Genomic DNA, 5000 nt, shown 5'->3' with positions numbered 1-5000 from the left:
TAGGAGTGTGGGTTGAGAAATCACAAAAAAATCAGTTTTGACAACTATATCTTTTTTGAAAATATATTTCTGAAGTTTGAACGACTGACAATTCCAATTTCTTTTCACATGTGTTTAATCTTTGAACAGAACTTGGACCATATGCTTGACTATATAAAATGGAAATCACTTTTACTTCATATGTAAGAATTTATAATTAATTACAAGATTAACATACATATATTCATTTCATTATAAATAAGGTAATCATACCATTACACCATTCTATAACACATCAACAAAAAAATAAAAACATCAAAAGATCAAATATCAATTTCCAAGCAGTGTGCACATGCAGCAATGCACACTTTCATGAATTCAAGGCAACTGGCACATTCTTGACCAAAGGGATCTGCACAATTTTTCACACTACTATCAGTCTTAGATAGTCTGGGGGTAAATCATTTTTAAACTGCCCTTGGATATTCCTGTATCACATGCAATCCTCAACAATATTTAGGAAACCTAGTACAAAAGAAGCCATGAAAGCTACACCAGAATAGTCTAATTCATATTCTTGTACAAAATTTGTTATCACATAGGTATCAAAGTTCAGCATGCACACATCTTCCAGGAATAATATTTTGAAAATCCACAGAAAAGATGAACAGCATTTGTGAACTCTACCTAGATACATAGTTATGGAAGGAATATGTTCCATGTTTGGAAAATGAAGTTTACATGCATGGAGACCTGATTTCTACATATAAATAATTTATGACAAGTGGAATTTACTTTTTTCTATTTGAGTATCATATGAACTTGAATATTTGCCTAACTTACAATTCAGTATTACTATAAGATATTAAATAAAAGCCTAATTTTCAAGTATTTGATGATCCTCCATTTCTGCTTAAATTTAAATTAATAAATGATGTATTGATGAATATATAAATCAAAGTTTAGATCCAGATAAAAATACTGATAACTACCTAACAGTCTGTTTTTACTGAAATATGATATTATATGGTAGGTCAGATGAGCCAGAGAAATTCACACTCATAGCTATATGAAAGAGGCTGATACAGTGTAGATGTACAGCAGTTCCTGAAGTTACTTACACCTCATATTCAAGTAAAGTAATTAAAGTATTCGAGATAAGTAAAGTTTAAGCTATAAATATCATGTAAATCATCTGTGCTTAGTACAACATCATAATACATTGAAGGAACTCCCCCATGATGAATTTTTTTTTTATTGACATACCATAGAGGAAAGCGATAACTAGGGGAAAAATCCATAGGGACACACTACCAATACACCAGTGAATGTATACTATGCGATTACAGAGAAAGCATTTCATCTATCTATCAACATTGTTCTTTTATCATTCAAGATATGTAAATTGCCACTTGCATAAATATTCTCGAGTGGGAAAATAATTTCTATACGATAATAATTTTTGTAATGATAGACTGGAGAACATGTATGTTTATAAACACACATGAAACTTGTCTAGAGAGCTGTGCACATATCCACACCAGCGCCGGATTTAGACACATGGAGGCCCCAGGCCAGCCTTCAGCAGTGGAGGCCTACCCTACCTTAGAATACAACTGATATAAAATAGGGAAAGAGATGAATAAGATGAATATTTGTTTTAATAACAAACACTCAAAAGTACATTTTTCCTTTTTTTCTGAATCATGTAGAACTCGTTGATTGAGAAGCTCCTGAGCAATGACCAGCTTGCCCGTTCCTAAATCCGGCCCTGATCAATGATCTAGTCCTATTTTCTGCATATCACTACTGTCTAGACTTTTGTGCATATGCATATGCATGGGTGTGGGTGTATGTGTGGCTGTGTGTATGTGTGTGTATGTGTGTGTGTGTGTGTGTGTGTGTGTGTGTGTGTGTGTGTGTGTGTGTGTGTGTGTGTGTGTGTGTGTGTGTGTGTGTGTGTGTGTGTGTGTGTGTGTGTTTGTGGGCGTGTGGGCATGTGGGCGTGTGGGCATGTTTGTGTGTGTGTGTGTGTGTGTTTTGGTGTGGGTGAGTGCTCGAATCCCCCCACCCCCAAGCGCATCGGGCTGTGAACACCTCCCAACCCCCATCAAGCCCCTCCTCCCCCCCCCCCCCCCCCGCCCCCATTGGGCATGCAGTGTGTGTGTGTGTGTGTGTGTCCTGTTGTGTGTGTGTTGATGTGTGTGTGTGTGTGTGTGTGGTGATATGTGCATGTGTGGGTGTGTGTGTGTGTGTGTGTGTGTGTGTGTGTGTGTGTGTGTCGGTGTGTGCTGGTGTGTGTGTGAAAGTTCCTGTGTGTTATGTGTGTGTGGTGTTGCTTGTGTGTCTGTTTGGAGAGTGTGTGGGCTGTATAGTCCTGTGGAGAAAAGCTAACATGTATTGTGTACTCCTCTTAGATAAATCTAGGCATTTGTAGAGAAATCGCACGAAAGTACTTCTTCAATTATGCCATCAAATACGCTACGCTCGCTCTCGCCCCGCCCTAACAACACAACCATCCTAGATCTTCAGATATACAGTTAACATAGGAATATAGAAGAAAACTATTCTGTCCATGGACCAGTGAAATCAAGTCTAAACATTGCTACTGATTGAAAAATACTAATGCAATACCTTATTATATTTGAAAGGCCTGTTACAGTATACTGCTAATGTTGTGGTACGAAGCTATTAATGAATGTGCGAGCTCCTACTCGGTAAAGTATTTTGCTATAAAATCGTATACATCAGTATCAAATATTGATATTGGCTGTAAATCTGCTGGCGCACTTGCCCGGTCTGTTTGCACTATCAACCATGATTCTCCTAATCCACCAATGCCGAATGATAGTGGACGCAACCATAAGGGAAATTCGCATTGATCAATCCTACCAGTATGAGGACACATGGATGGAAGTAGTAAAGTTCATGTGAAGTGGAGACATTATCTATCTCACAGCTCGCACTGTATTTGGCAAATTGTTAACTTCGCGGGTCAATGTGTAAAACACAAAAATACTTCCTCAGCTGACAGAAACAAGAATAATTCTGCTCTGTCATACAAAATAGAACCACTCAAATTAGGTGGTCAAAACTGGAGAAACAAGAGCAGAATATGCCTTAACTGGTTTAGGCTTACATAGAAAATACACAACTGGAACATGTCTCAAAACCATATCCAGACAAAAAAATAACTTCAAAACTGCAGGAGATTTAGACCTTCATAAACTAAACTGGATATTTATGTAGGATAGCTGACAGATCAAATGCTGTGTAGTAAAAAAGGAGGAGTAGAAAACAAGAAATGGAAGTCATCCTACCCCAGCTTCAATTGTTAGTTGGTGAAATTTGGAATACCAGTTTGTTTCGTACAGGCCATGGATCTGAGAGGAGGGCATAAGAAAGAGAAGTACACACTCATCACACACCTTCAATTGCGCGTTTACGATTAGCTAAGAATTTACTGCATGCATACCTTGATTTTTAAATAGAGGATTTCATTTAAAGAGTCACATACCTTTTTTATTATCAATAAGAAGAATAAAAACAAAACTTTGGTATCTATTTGCAAATAATCAAGAGACATTCATTTATTGTACACCCATTTTTATACAGTATAATACTGTAACTGGTAATGCTTGTAACTATTAACTTTTTCAAACTGTCACTTTATAGGAAAAAATATAAATCTAGTGTCTTATTGTATCAAGATTTCATACAATAATGATAATTAAGGATAAAATTAAAGTTTATAATAATCTTAACTAACCTTTTCTTTTTGATCCTCTGACTAAATCATTCTTTTTGATCCTCTGACTAAATAATCATGTGTCTCTATACTGAATTTTCAATGTTTCATCCATACTCCATTCATCAACTACAGCCATCCAGATGGAAAGAATCCATTTCAAACCATTCAAATCAATAAACGGGACATAAAATCTTTATATCATAACTGTATATCAAAAGTTAATTTGCCTGCAAAGATCGTAGATCAGGGGTTGGCAATCCCTGGCACACATACCAGACTTGGCATGCGAGGGGGTAGACTACAGCACGCCGCGTTCATATTAGAAAATAATAATAATGATAATAATAATGATAATAACAATGATAATAACAATGATAACTATAATAATAATAATAATAATAATAATAATAATAATAATAATAATAATGATAATAATAATGATGATGATAATAATAATAATGAAAATAATAACAATAATAATAATAATAATAATAATAAAAATAGTAATAATAGAATATAGGAATAGGGAGGAAAAAATGTATGATAATATTTGAGTAGGTTCACTACTTCATGGACAATTACAGAACATGATAGTTTTACTTCATGTACGCTAGGGATTTTGTATCATGAAGGAGTAGTCATGTTTAGTTTCAAAATAAATATTTTGGTAACACATTTGTAATACCACTTGTCCGTAAGTCAAGTGCAGTAGACAAAAAATCATTAGTGGTCCATAAAGTGGATAAAAACAAGAACTTAGTGTGGCACTAGCATGCTGCACCCAAAAGGTTGTCCAGCCCTGACATATCTATTTGTGAACGGTGTCATCAGACTTTTACAATTTTGTGACCTCGTATTTTTCATGTACTCTGAAATGATACTTCTATATTGCTATTAAGACGATATATGAACAATATGTGGTTCTACCTTTCTTTTGAGTTGGATATTAATTTCATCAATAAATTATTCATACTAAATCAAGTGATGTATCTTCCAGTCATATGGTCCATTTTCTTTAATAATATCACTTCTAGGTTAGTTACACCCAGACTTTCCAATAATGCATAGATATTTCTCAATATTTTCATTTGTAAAATTAATTTTAAAGAGATCCCATTTCCCACTAAACAAAGTTAGGAAAAATGAAGAAATTACAGTAATGAAGAAACTTCTACTGAAGGGACTTCCCCTCCTGAACTAAATAAAGAAGGAAAAATGAGACAATATAATGGAAAATTTTAAACATGTGTGCAAATGTGTTTGAGAGAGA

General features: G+C 34.8%; 1 protein-coding gene across 1 annotated transcript in view; it reads right to left on the bottom strand.

The window, feature by feature from the left end:
• Rab3-GEF (Rab3 GDP-GTP exchange factor) overlaps positions 1-5000 on the bottom strand; it is a 96225-nt gene that overhangs the window by 65288 nt on the left and 25937 nt on the right. The gene's annotated exons all lie outside the window — the stretch shown is intronic.

This window comes from Penaeus japonicus, unplaced genomic scaffold (assembly GCF_977035675.1).
Source record: "Penaeus japonicus unplaced genomic scaffold, GWHDUDI00000001_assembly GWHDUDI00000024, whole genome shotgun sequence".
NCBI lineage: Eukaryota > Metazoa > Arthropoda > Malacostraca > Decapoda > Penaeidae > Penaeus > Penaeus japonicus.
The sequence above is the reverse complement of the archived record's forward strand: the minus strand, read 5'-3'. Positions and strand labels throughout refer to the sequence as shown.